This window comes from Dipodomys merriami, unplaced genomic scaffold (assembly GCF_024711535.1).
Source record: "Dipodomys merriami isolate MVZ:Mamm:240054 unplaced genomic scaffold, mDipMer1.0.p SCAF_38, whole genome shotgun sequence".
Taxonomy (NCBI): domain Eukaryota; kingdom Metazoa; phylum Chordata; class Mammalia; order Rodentia; family Heteromyidae; genus Dipodomys; species Dipodomys merriami.
The window spans coordinates 1,147,319-1,167,289 of NW_027205381.1; the positions used below are offsets into that span (position 1 = coordinate 1,147,319).

At 34.8% G+C, this 19,971-nt stretch overlaps 1 pseudogene; it reads left to right on the forward strand.

Moving 5' to 3' along the window:
- Nucleotides 1-12,622: 12,622 nt before the first annotated feature.
- On the forward strand, nt 12,623-12,940 carry LOC138804966 (enhancer of rudimentary homolog pseudogene; annotated as a pseudogene).
- The last annotated feature ends 7,031 nt before the right edge of the window (nt 12,941-19,971 follow it).

Genomic DNA, 19,971 nt, shown 5'->3' on the forward strand with positions numbered 1-19,971 from the left:
TAATTAAAAGTCTATAGACTGGGGGTGGGGTATTTGCAGAAGCAATTTTTTTCTTAATATTGTCTACTGGATTTTAGCAAATACCAGTTCCATATGCATCTGCATAAATAATATCTTTATTTTCATGTTTGCCAATGTGTAACTATCCCTTTCCTCCTGGAATAAAGTGCAGTATTATTGTACTTTTCCTATTTTCATAAATTGTATTTTATATTTCAGAATAACAATCAGCAATTCATTAAAAAGCCTGCTGAACACTATACAGTCCACACTTTTTTTCCCTATTCATCTTATCATTACAGCTATTATAATTGCATTAACTCTGTATACTTTCCTTGTCTTTCTTAAAAAAAAAATCACATAATACTCAACATACATATGTGAAAATGGAACTAGGTTATTTGAAGGGACGGCTATCATTGGGCTAGTTTGAGAAGAAAGATAGAAAGGGAGACATTGATCAACATGCATTGCACTCATAAATTGAGATGTTGAATTGTCATTGGGCTAGTTTGAGAAGAAAGATAGAAAGGGAGACATTGATCAACATGCATTGCACTCATAAATTGAGATGTTGAATTGAAACCCCTTTGTACAACAATTTAAATGTAATAAAATTAATTTAATAAAAATACAAAAACAAATTATTTTATATGTGTACTTAAAGAATTTAGTTTGTATGAAGTATTTGATTATACATTTAATTCAATGTGATAGCTTTGTGGACTCATTGATATTATTAAAGTTGAACATCTTTCCTTGCATTTTTGAACCAGTGATATTTTTTGACATTTTCGTTTTAAATGTTGTGTTAATTTTTTTAAAGAATTTTATTTATTTTTTTATTGTGAAAATACTGTACAGAGGGGTTACAATTACATGGGCAATATAATGAGTACATTTCTTATCAAGCATTGTAGCCTCCTCCTTTGTTTCCCCTTCCCATCCCTTCCCAGCCTCCTTCTGCCCCCCCAATCCTCCCCGACCCCCCCCCCCCACCAAAGTTGTAAAGTTCCTTTTCCACATGACAACTTGTACTTCTCATTGTTGCAACGGGTCCACCTGTATCCCTATTTAAACGACTTGTTTTTCCCCTTCCCCTCCACAAATTATACTGACATCAAATACAGTGAAAGCAGGGGTTATACTGTGGGGGAGGGACATACAAAGCAACAAAGAAATAATCTTATAAATGCCTTAGAAACAATCTCATGGAAGAAAAAAAAACATTTGAATACAAATCTTAGGGTTCATTTCCCTAACATCACCATATCTGACCTTTTCTGCTTGACTCAGACATATACTAGTTATTGCAAATAAGGGAAACCATGGGACCTATGTTTCTTCATGAAGTTGCAGAGCTTCTGCACGGCAAAGGACCTAGCTAGCAAGATCAATAGATTGTTGTGTTAATTTTTAAAGGAAGTTATGTGCAGTAATTATGAGTAAAACAAATTTTGTTGGACATCCTGGATATTATTTCTCATTTTTCACTGGGTTAGAGGTACTTTCCATCTCTCAGCAGCTAATTAGTTTTACTCTGTTCATGGTCATCATATGAACAGACATTCTTAAGCTGAAAAAAAAAAAGATCTACAGATCTTTTTTTGTAGTTTACAATTTGTGGGCTGGCTAAAAGTTAACATTTTCAATCTAATATCTGAAGTTGTCTATATTTTTTCCATAATTATCTAATTTAACATGTGTATTTATAATCCAACTCTACTGATTTAAAAATGTGTCTATGAGAATTTTTGTGAGTTGTTGGTATATATTTATTTATAATAATGAATATGGATATGATCTCCTAGCATATTTATTGACATATTCAATTTTTCCCTGTAAACTACAATATCATTATCATGAACCTTTTTGGACTTCCTGTTTTATTTCCACACATCTTATATATGCATTTTTGTGCCAGTATTTCAGTATCTTAAGTACAATGATGTAATAATAGCTTTCATCATATCTTCTACGGTATGTCTTCTTTTTCTTTTGCTTATTTGTAGGCCTTTGTACTTCTACATCAATTAGAGAATCATCTGAAAAATCAAACACATAGGCTCATTAACATATATTTTTGTACAATGGCATGCATACCTCCACCTGATTTATCTCTACTAAAATTTCACTGAGTATATACAATGAATTTGGGTAAATTCAAAATTTTAATATATAAGTCATCTAATCCATGGATACAATATCTTTTCTTTTTTGTCTGTCGTGGGGCTTGAACTCTGAGCCTGATGCTGTCCCTCAGCTCTTCAGCTCAAGGTGAGCACTCTACCACTTGAGCCACAGTGCCATTTCTGGTTTTCTGATGGTTAATTGGAGATAAAAATTTCAGGGACTTTACCTGCTTGGGCTGGCTTTGAACAGAGATCCTCAGATCTCAGCATCCTGAATAGCTAGGATTACAGGCGTGAGCCACTGTTGCCAGGCTTGGATACAATATGTTGCATTTCCTTTAAAATAATCTCTTCTAAGGAATCTATGTGGCTCATGCCTGTAATCCTAGCTACTCAGGAGGCTGAGATCCAAAAGACTCAAGGCCAGCCTAGGAAAAAAAGTCCATGAGACTCCATCTTCAAAATAACAAGCAAACAAGATGTATTTGTGAATATTTTTTATGTTTATTCACCTTCCTGTTCATTCATAGCAATTGAACAAGTGGTATAGAGAGATTTTTTATATATTTTATCAACACAGATACTTTTTGGTTAGCAATAATGCTCACATGGGTGTGGTTCATTTGCTATAATGAATAAATTGGTACTAATACATGAATATCAACTGAAGTTTCCTTTTCAGATATCCTTGTTTTTACACAATTAACTTTTGCTGCACTAGTATGTGGACATAAGCTTAGTCATGATGTCTCCTGGGACTCCTCCTTACTAGGACATTTTTCCTCACTGTTGGCAAGGTTGGCCCTTAATACTTTCTCAGGTAGGTTCATAGATGCTCTCCTATTGCAATATATCTGAAAGTGTGATTTCTAGATACTTGTTTGTATTTGGGAGGAAGATTCCAGAGATGAAGAGGTTACTCTTATTACATCACATGAAAAGTACTGACTATATGCTTTTTAACTGCTGAAATTAAAACCTGAGTAAAATAATGTTTGGAAGCTTTATCTTTTATAAAGTCTCACCCCACCTGATTTTTCATATGCAGCTGCTTTTGAAAGGAAGTGATTGTATAAGTCAATAATGTACAGTCATGTAGTTTGCACACTTAATTCCAACCTAATGTTACTTTGTTTACCTTGTGATTCAGGTTGTTCCAGTTTTGTCATTTGGAAATTTATCAGTCTTTGTATCTGTTTCTGAGGATTGAGCACAAAAACTCAAACTGCTAGCAGAGATCTCTACCAAGGAATAAGTCTCAGCTATAGATGTCCCTTTTTTTCTTTCTTCCTGTCTTCCTGCCTTCCTGTCTTCCTTCTCGTTTTCTCTTTGTGGTACTACTGGTGTTATAACTAAACAATCTTTAGTAAACCCAAATTTAAAAAGGGATTTCTGAATTAAGAGCCAGTGGCTAGCATCTGTAATCTTAGCTACTGAAGCAGCTGAAATCTAAAGATCATAGTCGAAGCCAGCCCTGGCAGGAAAGTCCATGAGACTCTTATCTCCAATTAGCCACCAGAAAAGCCCGAAGTGGAGTTGTGGCCCAAGTGCTAGAGTGCTAGCCTTGACACAAAAACTCAGGAACAGTACCCAGGTCCTCAGTTAAAGGCCCATGACCAGCACAGAAACATTAAAAAAGTGATTTTTCTTATAATTTTGTTGTGATAGGAACACCTACTATGAGGTCTACCATATTAACATTTTTTAAAATATATACTACATGACTCTTGGCTCTTGCTACAATGTAGGATGTGGAGCTTTAGAGCTTATTTATCTAGCTAAACTGACACTTTATGCTTGATGGATAGCTCCTCATTTCCATGTGCCCTGCTACCAGCCCTGGGAACTGGCTTATTCCTTTCAGAGTTTAGACTCAAGGTTTAGACTTTCATAGTTAGGTTTGACTCCATACCATATTTTAGTGGTTTATGTATTATATGTTATTAGGAGTTATTATATTGGGTTTTGCATATTTGTTAGATATATTATCATGCCTCCCATTTCATTATTTTGGAATTTTTTTTGAAAGTGCATTCACTGTGAATGTGAGGAAACAGCTCTCTCTCTTGTCTTTTCCATTGATTGATGGATCTCATTTTATGGAATCATTAAACTTCCATATTTACGGTAGCTTTATGCATTGTTTTGATTATTATGCATTTTTAGATCCTTTAATTTTATTCCTCATTTATAATATGTATTTATAAAACCTGGGCCTTAGCTGGGCTAAGGCTCATGCCTTTAACCCTAGCTACTTAGGAGGCTGAGATCTGAGGATCATTGTTCAAAGCCAGCCCAGATTGGAAAGTCCATGAGACTCTTATTTAACCACCAGTAAACTGGAAGTGGTGCTGTGGCTCAAAATGGTAAAACACTAACCTTGAACAGAAAAGGTCAGGGACAGCAGCCAGGCCCAAAGGATAAGCCCTTCAACCAACAAAACAATAACAACAACAATAACAAAGAGAAGCTTGAGGACTTTTCATTTCTATTTAAAAATTAGATTTAGCCTATGTATTTCTATGAAAAACCTGGTACAATACATAAACTGAAAAGAACAGACAAATTTAATTAGTATTTTAACAGTTCTGACCTTTTAATTTCAACTATTATTAAGATGTTTGATAGCCATATTATTTTTATCATGGTCTTGTTTGAATGAAATTGTTTTGTGAAGTTCACTTGTAGATTGTTCATTACTACTTTATAGAGACATATTTCATGTTTACATATGGATCATGCATCCTACAATTTAAGTAAATTCACTTCTTAATTCTACTGCTTCTTTTTAAATTAAAATAAATATAAGCCTTGAAATATACAGGAAAACTCATGTTGCCTAGGAATACAATTTCACTTCTTTTTCTTTTTCTAATCTTATTATCTTCTATTCTTGTCTCTACCAGTACCATGGCTCCAACTTCAACACAGTGTTAGCTAGAACTGGTGAGAGCCTGTGTTTTGTTTTGCTGGGGTTTTTTCCTACTGTGCTTTTCAACTTCAGAATTTTTAGTTGATTTAATGGATTCTATTCTCTTTTGAAATTCCCTTCTTTTTTGCTTGTATTTTTTTCATTTTTTAAATATATTTATTTCTTCTCTGATTTAGTTAATTTCCAGAGCTTTAAAATGGTTGTTCTGGATAATTTTACAAATTTTCTGTTTATTAACAGAAGTTTTTGTGAGCTTTTTATGCCTCTGCAGCTAGAAGTTTTCTTTTCTTCTATTTTGATTTACCATATGTTACTGTCTTAGCCTGGGTCCCCATGGTACTGGAAAGCCCGGGGCACAGTTTATGTGCTTCTATAGTTTATGTATGCTTCTGTGTTAGGGAGAGAAAATACTAAAGGAGAAACACATGAAGCAAAGGTAAATTGTTATAGGGAAATAATGAGAATCATTAAGATTAAATCTTCAACCATGCATGCCACCATGTCTGAGGATGGTATGTCTAGGGATATAATCATTTCCTCAGAGATCATAGGATTATTCTTTGGAGAATTTTCTTTCTCACATTTTACACGTTCACAAAGCAAATGCTTCTCCCATTAACAGTGAAGCTTGGTGAAGAATTTTAAGAAGTTGCTATTGAGGTATTGTGATTCCCTTCTAGGACTAACCTAGACATATAATAATTATTACACAAAAGGGAAACCATGGAGTCTGTGTTTCTTTGGATCTGGCTTACTTCACTTAATACAATTTTTCCCCAAGTCTTTCCATTTTCTTACAAAAGGGGTGATGTCATTTTTTCTGATGGAAACATGTACATATGACCATATAAGTTGATGCTAAGTAAATGCATTCCAAAATATGGAAACAAGGGATTTTTCTCTGTTGTTTTTTAATAAAGTTTTTCATTGTGAAAATACTGTACAGAGGGGCCACAGTTACATGAGCAAGTTAATAAGTACATTTCTTATCCCCTACCATCCCTTTCCTCCCACCTCTACAACGACACTTCTCCCCCTCCCCTGCCTAAACGGTGAAGTTTGTTCGTCAACATAGTGTCTTATACATCTCATTGTTACAATGGTTTAAACTGTATCCCTATTTAAACAATTTGTTTTGCCAATTCCCCTCCCCAATTATACCAACATCAAATACAGTGAAAACAAGGGTTATACCTTGGGGAGGAACATACAAAGCAACAAAAATATCACATGGTACATTATAAATACATTAGAAGCAACAGAAAGAAAGAAAAAAAACACTTGTGTTCCTATCTTGGGGTTCATTTCACTTAAAGTCATTTTATCTGATCATATGTACATAGCTTTTGACCTTTTCTACTTGTCTCAGACAAGTAAAAATAAGGATTCTTCTGGCCTGGCTTACTTCACTTAATATAATTTTTTCCAAGTCTTTCCATTTCCTAACAAATGGGGCAATGCCATTCTTACTAATGGAGGCATGGAATTCCATTGTGTATATACCACATTTTCTTGATCCATTCATCTACTGAGGGGCATCTGAGTTGGTTCCATATCTGAGCTATGGTAAATAATGCTGCAATAAACATAGTTGTGCTGGTAGCTTTAGTATGGTCTTGTTTGGGATCATTTGGGTAAATGCCAAAAAGTGGGATTATTTATAATGTAGCATGTCATTTTTTGTTTCTTTGTATGTTCTTCTCCCATGTATAACCCCTGTTTTCACTGTATTTGATTTTGGTGCTCTGAATCTTGTATATACATTTTTATAATTTGGAGAGGGGAAGGGAAATAACAAAATGCTGAAATAAGGATACAGGTTGGCCCATTGTAACAATGAGTGTACAAGACACTATGTTGAAAATGAAGTTTATAACTTTAGTGGGTGAGTGGGAGAGGTTGGGAGGTGAGGAAGAAAGGGATGGTAGGGGAAAAACAAAGTAGGGGGTAACAATGCTCCATAGGAAATGGACTTATTACCTTGCTCATGTAACTGTAACCCCTCTGATCAGTATCTTTACAATAAAAAAGTATATTTAAAAAAGTCCAAAAACATTTAACAGTTGGGATAAATGGATGGAGAGAATGGTGGAAAGGATAAGATCATGCTCATAAATCAACATTTGAATTGAAAACATTTAATACAACTAAAAATAATAAAAATGAAATATATATTTAAAAGGTGAAAGATTTATACAATCTGAAGAAAAACCAGAGTATTGAAATATATATTTAAAAAACACAGTGTCACCCTATTAGGTTTCTGTCACTGTGACAAAATACCTGAGAAAAGTAAATTTAAAAGTATATTTGACTTGTTTAGGTTCACGATTTCAGAGGTTATTTTCCATAGTCACTTGGCCTCATCCAATTGGACCTGTGGCAGAACATTACATGTGCTAGAACATTTGAAAGAGGAAGGTGCTTAACTTCATGTGAAGTAGAGAGACACAGAGGAGAGAGAGGGAGAGAGAGAGAGAGAGAGAGAGAGAGAGAGAGAGAGAGAGAGAGAAAGAGAGAGAGAGAGAATAAGACAGAAGAAGATGAAGGATAGAGGGAGAGGAAATTAGAAGAAGAATAGGGGGAGGAGCGGAGGGGACAACATCCTTTTGGATGGCATATCCTCCAATGACCTAACTTCCTCTCATTAGATGACACCTACAAAGGTACCTACACCATCCAGTGGTGTGACAGGGCATGGACCAAGTCTTCAATACAGAGTCTTTTAAAGATGCTTAAGATAGAAATCACAGCACACTCCCAGTTTCAGTGTTCAGATCTCCAGTTAGGATGCCAAAGAACACAATTGTTTCTTTTACAACTAATGTATAATAGATTATAGACTCCAACTTTCCTTATCTTCCACTAGTAGATGAAGAAGACAAGATTCTACTTGAAAAGTCTAGCATTGTGATTGAAGCTTTCTCTTAGCTCTGGTTCCTAGTGCTTTTTCATGTAGCTTGAACTCTGGCCTTTCTATGGATTCTGAAAATCACTAAAGTGTTTAATAAATCTTAATTTTCAGACACTATTTGACACATAATCCCCCTGATGTAGGAAATCTGAGAACACGAAATGACATGTGTTGTTGTATGGGTTGCACACATTTCTGACTACACTATTCATATTATAGCATATTATATTTTTATTGGTATGAGCCCTGAACATTAAATTTTATAATTTTTCTTATTTGTATTATTAAGCCTTTTCATTTTGTTGCAGTTTTCTGATGCTTCAATGATCATTATTTTGTAGTCTTTTTTTTAAAACATTTTGAACTTATATTTTTTAATTGTAAAAGTGATGTTCAAAGGGGTTACAGTTACATAAGTCAATTAATGAGTACATTTCTTTTTGAACAGTCTCACTTCTTCCCTTGTTTTCTCCCAGTTTTTCTGTCCCAGTTCTACCCACATATTGTATAGTTCATTTTCAACATAATGTCTACTGAGTATCACTGCTGAATTAGTTCACCCTTTGTTTCTTATAAATAGCACACAGATGAATTCCATTCATTAGGCTAATTTGACATTACTTTTCTTTTAGTTAGACAATATAGTCTATTCAAATTTGTATAATTGCCTGACCCATTGGAGTTTACTTTCTCGTCTTCAATTTCCTATAACACTTTAATTCTTACTCTGTTCACAGCTATTCTCATTATTGGCTTGAGCTTGCAACAATTCCAACTTTCCCTTGTTCATTTAGAAACTGTCCTGTAAATTTTTAAGTAGCTGTTCTTCCTAACCAAACTTTATATATGGAAAAATATAGAAATAGGAGGCAATTTCTTTTTCTTACCAGATTTTCCTCTCTTCCTTAGTCCTTCCCACATACAAGAGACTGCAGAATCTTTTAACGTCCCAATTTTCTCAAGCGTCAAGGGCAAATGAGAGATGCACAAGGACTTTGCTGTGGTTTATACTCTTGCTGTTCTATCCTCTCTAAGTCATCTAGGGTGTGTATATGAGCCCTTTCTTGAAGTATTTCATTAGTAGAGTCACTTGGATGTGATATTGTCTGAAATACTTATTAATAACTGAAAAGATTTCCTTTTATCTTGACAAGTAAATAGTATCTTAGGGGATTATACAGTTACCAACTAAGTCTCTTTGTAGTCTATAGTTATTACCCCAAAAGATCTTTCTTTCCAGTGCTAAAATGAAAACTCCATATTGGCTCAATTATTTTACATTTACAGAGAATTATTTGTTGTAGTTCAGGAAATTCTACATTATGCTCTTCTTCTTTAGAGCTCAGAATTATTATGTTTAAGCATTGTGTCTCAGCATATGTATTTTGTCATCAATCTCAACATGAATGCAGTGGTATTCTTAAAACCTGACTGTCCTTTCTTTATTCTTTCTTTCTGTCTTTCTTTCTTTCTTTCTTTCCTTCTTTCCTTCCTTCCTTCTTTCTTTCTCTCTCTCTTTCTCTCTCTTTTTCTCTCTTCCTTCCTTCCTACCTTCCTTCCTTCTCTTTCTTTCTTCCTTCTCTTTCTTTCTTCCTTCTCTTTCTTTCCTTCTTTCTTTCTTTCTTTCTTTCTTTCTTTCTTTCTTTCTTTCTTTCTTTCTTTCTTTCTTTCCCTCCCTCCCTCCCTCCTTCCTTCCTTCCATCCTTCCTTCCTTCCTTCCATCCTTCCTTCTTTCCTTCCTTCCTTCCTTCCTTCTTTCCTTTCTTTTCTTTCTTTCTTCCCTTCCTCCCTTCCTCCCTCCCTCCCTCCTTCCTTCCTTCCTTCCTTCCTTCTTTCTTTTCTTCCAATCATGAGGCTTGAACTCTGGGTGTGGGCACTGACCCTGAGCTTCTTTAGCTCAAGGCTACCAGACTACCACTTAAGATACAGGGCCACTTCCAGTTTGAGTAGTTTATTGGAGATAAGAGTGTCACTGACTTTCCTGTGCAGGCTGTCTTTGAACCAAGATATTCAGATCTCAGACTACTAAGTATCTAGGATTACATGTGTGAGCCACTGGTGCCCGGCTTCTCACATTTTTCACTCAGAAAGTATTAACATATTATTTAAATACACTCACACATATACACACGTCAAATATTTAGTTACTTTACAAGATTTTAATTCAACTTTCAGGAAAAAGGAACAGTCCATTTTTAAATATATTTTTATTGTAAAGATACTGTACAGAGGGGTTACAGTTACATGAGTAAGGTAATGAGTACATTTCCTATCAAGCATTGTTACCCCCTCCTTTGTTTTTCCCTTACTTTCCCTTCCCTCCTCACGTCCCCAACTCCTCCCTCCCCGCCACACACCAAAGTTGTAAATTCTGTTTCATAGTTTCAAAATCATTAGAAAGCCCATGGATTGGGAGAAGATCTTCAACATTGTGTCTTATATGTCTCATTGTTACAATGGCTCAACCTGTTTTCTTGTTTCAGCATTTTGTTATTTCCCTTCCCTTTCTTATGTTTTCATCTGAGCTGTTTATTTCATTTTAATTCATAAAATTTATGTCCATTAATTTTATGCCTTTATTTTAGACCAGCTTCTTTTATTTTTTGAACAGCCTGGGCACTGTCCCTGCGCTCTTCAGTTCAAGGCGAGAGCTCTACCACTTGAGCCACAGCACCACTTCCAGTTTTCTATTGTTTTATTGGAGAAAAAGATTCTCACAGACTTTCCTGCCTGGCTTGAACCATGATCCTCAGCTCTCAAACTCCTGAATAACTAGGATTATAGACGTGAGCCACCGATGCCCGGCTTAAACCAGCTTCTTAAATCCTTTCCCTTATCTACTTTATTCATTATCTTTTTCAAAGCGGTATCAATTTTTCTTTGCTGTTTTTCTTTTGTACTTTATTTCTGTCGCTTCACACCTGTATATTTTTTGATGCAGTATTAATTTTCTGTTGCTTTTAAAACAACTCAAAAGATAAGCAGTGAGCAGTGTCTTAAAATAACACCGCCTATTGTCTTACAGTTGCAGTCACTCAATATCTAAACTTCACTGTTTAAGCTAAAGGTTTCTGTGAGGCATGGTCTCCCCAAGACTTGAGGTAAGAAGATGGTCTTTGTCTTCTGTCAACCTATAGTGGAAGCTCTAAGTTAGAAGCTAGTGCTTCTTACCTGTGTCTGCTTACTCACACCTCCATCTTTCTTCTCTTGGTCTTTTCCTCTTTGTAGCTTTCTTCCCTCTTCTCAGAAGAAGCACACAGGTTTAATCACTTTTCATGAAAAAGGTTCTCTCCCTCTTTACCCAGAGAATTTGAGCAACTGACTCTGGTTTTGCAACATGAGGGTCTGGGGATTCACTCAGGAATGCTGAGGACTGTTCTCCTGGCTTTGGATTTCTGATAGAAGCAGGTGCTGCAGTATTGACTGTGTGACAAGTGCTACCTGGAGTTTTCCTGGATAGCCACTGACAGAGCCTGTGGCTCTGGTTTTGTAAAAAAACAAGGCTATGGGCAACATATATCCATACATAACAGTTCATGCTGACTGCAGCATCATGAGACAGGAAGTGAGACTTCCTGAGAAGGAATTTGAGTTAGTTTAGGAAGCAATCATCCTCCTTCCCTCCTTTTGTGTAAAATGGAGAAGGCTGGAGTAAATACCCAAAGAAGGTGAACTTTATTGTCTTACCTATAGGCTAAAATGCCTGAAATCAGGTACTTCATTTTCATGTAATAGTTTTTCCCCTTGCATTAGTGTCTATGTTTCTTAGGTGTTAAGTTTCTTTTCTTCCTTCTTTGTATAATAAATGCTGACAAGGCACTTCTACCCTAACTAAAATTCATCATTTCTTATATCTACTCTTTGAAGACAGTGAGAGTTAAACACATACACACACACACACACACACACACACACACACACACACACACACACACACACACACACACACAGAGAGAGAGAGAGAGAGAGAGAGAGAGAGAGAGAGAGAGAAGACTGAACATTGGCTAGGGGACAATAAGAAGAAAAATGCAGTGTCAGTAATTCATTAGTGTTGTTTGTGGTTTTAGGAAGAAAAAAATAGCATTTAGTAGACCCATTGATGAGAATGTATGTTTATAATGAATGTAAATTTCTTCTGGAATAGTCCCCAATGCAACCCAAGTTTTTTTGTTTTAATGTAAAAAATATACTTGTTTTTCCAGTAAATAATTAAAATAGAGTATAAAAAAGCCAGTTTCAAAGAAGTACTTAAAAATTACAAAATATTTTCTTTCTGATAAAATGATGTTAAAAGAAATGCACAAAATCATTATAAATATGAAACTTGCTCCTGGGGGGAGTGATGTAGAACCAATGAGTGATGGATTAGCCTGAATATCAGATGAGCACTGATTTTCTACTGACATACTTTTTAAATGTATTCTTCAAATTGCAATGATATAAAATATGCTTCACAGCCCCAAGCATAGAAATCAAGATAGGAATTGTTTTTCTTTGTAATGTATCCAAGTCTGTAGATCAAATAATTCTACTTATGAGAAAGATTATGATATTCTTGGTAAATTTCCAGATATGAAAATTAATTGTGGCGGTGTTGGCAGTAGCTGCAGTGGCAGCAGAGGCCGCTGCGAAGCATTTAGCGCGATGTCTGACACCATTTTGCTGGTGCAGCTTACCAAGGGGCCAGAAGGCAGAACTTATGCTGACTTTGAATCTGTGAATGAATGCATGGAAGATGTTTCTGAAATGTATGAAGAGCATCTGAAGAGAATGAATCCCAACAGCTCCTCGATCATGTATGATATCCGTCAGTTTTTTTTTTTAATTTTTATCGAAGATCTTGTAGATCTTAGCTGTTTTGTTTACTGAACTAATACCCAGACATACCAGCCTTATAAAGACTGGATCAAAAAGAAAATCTATGGACTCCTTCATAGGCAGTCCTAACAGGCTGGGATATAATTGATATGGAAGCATTAGGGCACAGGGGGTGGGTTTGGAACAAAGGTGTGTACAATGTGCTATGGTGGGAGTTTGCATTACAGTGATGATGTTTCCATTTGGTTACAGTTTAGCCAAGAGTGAATGTATTAGGTGAAATGAAGATCTTTTCTATTGAAGGCCCTCATTGTATCTTTTTATTCTTTTACATTTTTTTTATTTAAACATTTTTATGATTTTTTTAGATGGAAGCTGTTCCTTGCCAGTTAATGTTGGTCCCAGCCCTTCAAACTGTTCTTATCTACTTTATAACATTCACATACTAACCCTTCAAGATGGGGTGGGGTGGTAACATTCAGTTATGTACTCAGAGAAAGTCTTAGTACAAAGTAAATAAATGTTCTTTAATTATAAAAAAGATTAATTGTGTTTGGGGCTGGGAAGGTGGCTCAGTGGTAGAGAGCTTGCCTTGCATGCATGAAGCCCTGGGTTCAATTCCCCAGCACCACATAAGCAAAAAGAAAAAAAGCCGGAAGTGGTGCTATGGCTCAAGTGGTAGAGTCTAGCCTTGAGCTGAAGAGCTGAGGAACAGCGCCCAGGCCCCACAACCGGACCAAAAAGAACAAAAACAAAAACAAACCCCTAGATTAATTGTGTTTGAATAATGTTCCAGCAGTTTGTTTTATATTTCAGTTTGACTGGTCTCCAGATGCTTGTCAAACATGATCTGGATAAAATGAACATTTCAATGAGTAGATTTTCCCTATTAAGGTATGTCTGACTCATCCTACCAACTGGAGATCTGAGCAGAACAGAAAAGATTAAAAGCTTGATCTTTTTTCCCTGACTACCTTGAGACTCAAGCTTGTGGATTTGGACTGAAACCTGATTCATCAATTCTCTGAGCAATCATTTTTTCCAACTCAGGTGCTTGTGAGTATACACACACACACACACACACACACACACACACACACACACACACACACAGACTGTGTGTGTCCTATTGTTTATTTTTTTCTGGAGCAACCTGATTTATACATTCAAGCATTCACTTGAATATCAAATACACATATTTACACATGTATGTATATAAAATATGTACACACATACACACATACATGCTTGCACACATATACAATCTTCTACAATGCTTTAGTATTGAATATTTATTGTAGATAAGACACACACGAATGGCTTTTTAAACTTAAGTGCTCTGTCCTGTCTCAGATTTCCTGATTGTTTTTTCCAGATGGAGCTATAGAACTCCTATCTGACAATTTTCCCGTGTGAACTCTCAGACACTGAATATTGAGAACTACTGCCTTATGAAAGTATCTGACAATTAGTAACAAATAAATTCTTAATAAACATATAGGGAATTAATGAATTTTGTTTTACTGGGATGTGAACTCAGGGATTCACCCTCTTACTTGGCTTTTTCTACTCAAGGCTGTTTACCACTCAAGCCACACCATCACTTACTAATCCTAATAAGTGTTGTAGGTTACAACTAGTCCCCAAAACCTAGCGAGCTTGAGCTTTTGAGTAAATAGCTTGTCAACATTTCTATGATATGACTGTCTAGCTTGAGGAGAGTATAGAGAAATTGGCTATGCATTGAAAAAGTGACAGATAAGTTTATATAAACAAATAAATTATATTTTTGGGTTATTATTAGTTACAGACACAATTTAAGTTTGGGTTGGATTTTTAAAATATTTTTTATTGTAAAGATACTGTACAGAGGAGTTACAGTTACATGAGTAAGGTAAAGAGTACATTTCCTATCGAGCATTGTTACCCCCTCCTTTGTTTTTCCCCTACCAGCCCTTCCCTCCCCACCTCCCCAACTCCTCCCTCCCCTCACCTGAAGTTCATTGAAACATAGTGTCTTGTACATCTCATTGTTACAGTGGGTCAACCTAGATCCTTATTTCAGCATTTTGTTATTTCCTTTCCCCTGCTCAAATTAGAAAAATGTATATATGAGATGCATGGATTGGATTTTTCACCAATGAATCAGTAAAAAATATTTACAGAGATATGAGAAACCACTTTTGGTGTACATGTGCTACTCCCAGGGTATGAAAGATTTCACATCATTTTTCTTCCTTATTAGCTCTTATTCATTTGATATCATTGATGCCTCTGGGTATACATCACTACAAACAACACTATTCACACTTTAAAAAGCTTGTTAATTATTGTTGTAATAAATAAGGAGTTAAAATATTTTAGTAGCTAATGATTTGCCCATTCAGCTATAGCATTAGGCAGTAGAACAATAAAAATTAATATTCTCTGAAATTGCAATGGAAATACTAGAAGAAAAAATTAAACAAAATGTTAAAAGGAATTGACTTCTTACAAAAGGACTCAGGTTTGGAGAGGTGGGCAGAGAGAACATATTTATCAGACATTGCCTTATTTTGTACACAGTGATCTTGTCATTTAAATTTTACCATTATTTATTTTACAGTTGTTTATTTCTTAAGTATTTTTGGGAACATATTTATCTTTATAGACAGTCTGAATAATACAACAATTTTCCTTCCAAACATTTTTTACTAGTTGTGAGCTGTTACTATATTTAATCACTGATACATAAATAATTTATGGCTATCCATGCACCTAAGTATATGTGTGTGTGTGTGTGTGTGTGTGTGTGTGTGTGTGTGTGTGTGTGTGTGTGTGTGTGTGTGTGTGTGTGTATGTTTTCACTGTTAGTCAGCAAATTGTAGGAAATGTATTTTTGTTTACTTCATCAGATGGTTTCCTAGGATAAGGGTGAGTTCCAGTGTGATCATGTGAACTCTCTATCTGTCCTGGAAATGGTTTTTATTGTCTTTTTCATAAAGTTCCTTATCCAAGTTCAGTTTACACTTTACATATTGTATTGATTATCTTTAATATTTTGATGTCTAGAAGAAACTAATTAATACATAAATTCATCAAAAATATTTTTGAGGTCTCTGCTCATTTGTAATGTAATCCATCCCATTCCAAATTTGCAAGACTATTACTGACAAATAGATTTACCTTAAACATTTTTTGGTAAGAACACAGTCTGTACATCATATGTTATATTCATATAGAAAGGATTCTTCACCAAAAATCTGAATGCAGCTTGGTCATTTTCTTAAGTTTGGAACCTAAAGTGTCCCTTTGTTATTACAACTTAAAAGCAATTTGTCACATGTCATTTTCAGACTATAAGATGATTCATTTCTCTAATGACTTTTCATCAAATAGTAAAATTGTGATTTTTTTCTTTTTTGGTAAGTCATGGGGCTTAAACTGTGATTTTTCTAATAGTGTGTATATTATTTTCTTTTAGAATGAATTTTTCCTTATTTTCTGGCAAAATAAGTTATTTCAAATTGATAATGTATTTTCTTGCCCTATACTTGAAAAAATGTTATTTTTATAACAGTTAAAAAACTATTAAAAGATTTAGTGATTTGAAATGCATATCTGAATTAGATGCTTGCATTTAGAACATCTTAAGGCAGAACTAGAAAGGATCTAATATATTTATGCATACACATTTAAGTATTTGACTACATGTTGACATACCCACATTCGATTTAATATTACAAGTGTTTCATTACTTTTTAGATACATTTGCCTTTTGTCCTTGTGAAAATCTTGGTTGCTACTAACTCTAATGTATGTACTTATTTTATAACACGACTCATAAAATAATTTCAGATTTATTGTACCAATATTAACTCTAAAATTACCATACTAATTGTGGTATGAGAATTATTTTTGGTCAGGATAGCTTTGAGAATTAATATAATTCACTACAGATACTCAATCCTTTTCCTGTTTTCAAAATTCACCTGAGAGGAAGAGTAACAGCATTATTCTGACTCTCAAAATAAGAAAAGAAATCTGGATAAAATGAAAGCTAGTGCCTTTTCTGGGAAAGAAGTTTCATCAGAACACTGAGGTTGGAGGCAAACAACTACATCAAATCTGGGGAGAGATAGACACCCGCAGGGAGCAACAGGACCTAAGGGCTTGCTTGCTGAGAAAATACTGTCAGACACCACATAAGATGGAGAGCAGATGAGGCTAGCAATTTTTAATGAATTGCCAAAGGACATTGTGGAACTCCATGGCCATCTCAGACATAAAGAGATTTTAGCTTCTGGTAGGCTTTCATTATGAAGCACTTGCAGGAAAACATCAATGAGAATTTTCAGGAAGTTTCTTTCATGATAATACTTGAGAGTAGGTATCAGTTTTGGTCAGTCTTATTTCTTATCTATAAAAGAGAAAATATTTAAATTGTAAAGGGACTGGGAAAAATACAGTCTTGAGATCTGGTAGAAAACCATTGTGGGGGGGGCAGGGAAGGAAAAGAGAGATGGGAAGGGATGGGAAGGGGAAACAAAGGAGGAGGCTACAATGCTTGATAAGAAATGTACTCTGTATGGTATTTTCACAATAATAATTTTTTAAAAAGCATTGCAGCTTAGAGGTAGTGAATAAGAAACAAACAACAATAAAAAGTATGCCCACACAAAATATATACAAGTATTTGCTATGGTCCTGACTCCAACTGAAGGATAGACAGAAGAACAATCGAAGAATATGACCTGAAGACAAAGTTCCATGGTGCCTTCTGAAATCTAGGACTTAGTACAAATACACAAGTGTTGTACTCTCAAAATGACAAGGATGAAAGTAAGAACAAAAGCAGTACAATTTGATGAATATTAGAAAAGAGTGAGAGGCAGATTGTAATTGATAAGCAACACACACACACACATATACACACACACACACCCCAACAGAAAGAAGGGAGAAAAATCAAAATCTAGTCAACCAGTTTCTACATGAAATACACTACAACAGAGCAAAGGAAACATAGTGTTGTGTGAAGACTGTGATTCACATAAACAATTTAGCATGATAAATACCAAATTTAAGCTCATCTCAACAGTTGACAAGATTAACATAACCTCTCAAACTGGACACCTAGAAGGTGTCAAATGATATAGCATTCTTTTGTTGTTGTTGTTGTTGTTTTTTTTTTGTCAGTCATGGGGCTTGAACTCTGGGCCTGAGTGCTGTCCCTCACCTCTTCAGCTCAAGGCTAGCATTCTACCACTTGAGCCCCACTTCTGGTTTTCTGGTGGTTTATTAGAGATAAGAGTGTCATGGACTTTCCTGCCCAGGATAGCTTTGAACCACAATCCTCAGATCTCAGCCATTGAGTAGCTAGGATTACAGGCATGAGCTACTGGGGCCCAGCAGCATAGCATTTCTTATAATGCATTAGCAGTCTGAATAAATGAGTAGAAACAAATGAAAAAAGACAGATGAAGAAACAATACAAGGATCATAATCAGATAAAGCCATTTCACAGAGTAACAATTTTCAGGAAAAAATAGCTTTGATTAATAAATTCAAGTGTATAATGGAACAGGTAGGCAGCATATAAGATAAATAAATTCATTAGAAATATACAAGAAGAATATGCTAAATACCACATTAATATGATTTCTCTTTAACTGCTCTGTTGGGGTAATCAGGAGACACAATATGTAGAAGAATCATTGTACAATAAGACTTACCTGTAATTATTAAACGTAACCATCAAATAGTATACATGAAAAACAATGTTCAATAACTATAAGGCAATATAAATCATCCTAAACTACATGTATTTGAAATCCCAGAAAGAGAAAAGGAAACGGAACAGAAAAATATTTAAATAAATAGCAGTCACATGTTTCTATTAATTAGTTGTAGATTCCAAACTACATATCCAGAAATCTAACGAATTTCCATGTATGACAAGCATCAAATGAAGTTTGTTTCAGAAAACCATATTAAAGCTAGGGTAAGATAGATACAAAGATAAGTTATTCCAGGAAGCATGACTGATGAAAGGCAAATTACCTTCTGTGGAAATTGACAAAAGTTATAAATGATTTTTATTTGCAATAACTAGTATATGTCTGAGACAAGCAGAAACGGTCAGATAAGGTGATTTTAGCCAAAATGAACCCCAAGATAAGGACTCAAATAGTTTTTCTTTCTTTCTTTTGTTTCTAACACATTTATAAGATGATTCTTTGTTGCTTTGTATACCCCTCCCCCATGGGGTTGTATTTGTGGAGAGGAACGGAAAAAACAAATTGTTTAAATAGGGATACAGGTGGACCCATTGCAACAGTGAGTTGTACAAGATGTTATGTTGAAAAAATGAACTTTACAACTTTACTGGGGCGGGGGCGATGGGAGGGCAAGGATGGTAAAGGGAAACAGAGGAGGAGGCAACAATGCTTGATAAGAAATGAACATTACCTTGCTCATGTAATTGTAACCTCTCTGTATGGTATTTTCACAATAAAAAACTTAAAACTTATTTAATAATAAATAAATGATTGAGAACTACAATTTACACAAGCAAGAAGAAAATAGAAAGAAAATCCTTTTAAATGTTCTAGATATTTAAATTTTAAAGTGTTGAAAGCATAAAAAAATGCTTTCAAGCCAAAATTATACATAGTCTTAAAAATGAAAATAAAAATGAACCTCTATGGTTACTAGAAACTGATAGAAACCTATTATGAACAGTTTATAAAGAGTGCTACAGGAAGTTCATTAGAAAGAATATGAGCAAGATAAAAACTTTTGTATATTCAATAGACAAAAACAAGATGCAGGTAAATGGATCAATTCACCAAAAAATACATGGCAGGACTGATTTTCTATTCCAGATGACAGAACCACAGATATGATTAACATAATAGATCTTACATCCAAGTTATACTTAGAGACTTATGTATCTCTCTTAGTAACTGATAGTCCAAGTATGACAAAAACTGGTAAGTTTATATAGAACCAATGCAAACCATTAGCAAATTTGACAAAATTTGGCCTTCATAAACATTTTACAAACAACATAAGATAAAGTATGGGAAGAACTCTGAACCAAGTAACAAACTATTATGAGCCACAGAAAATATGTAATAAATTTAGAAGGCAATATGTCATATAAATCAACAAAAATAAATAACAGTAGATAC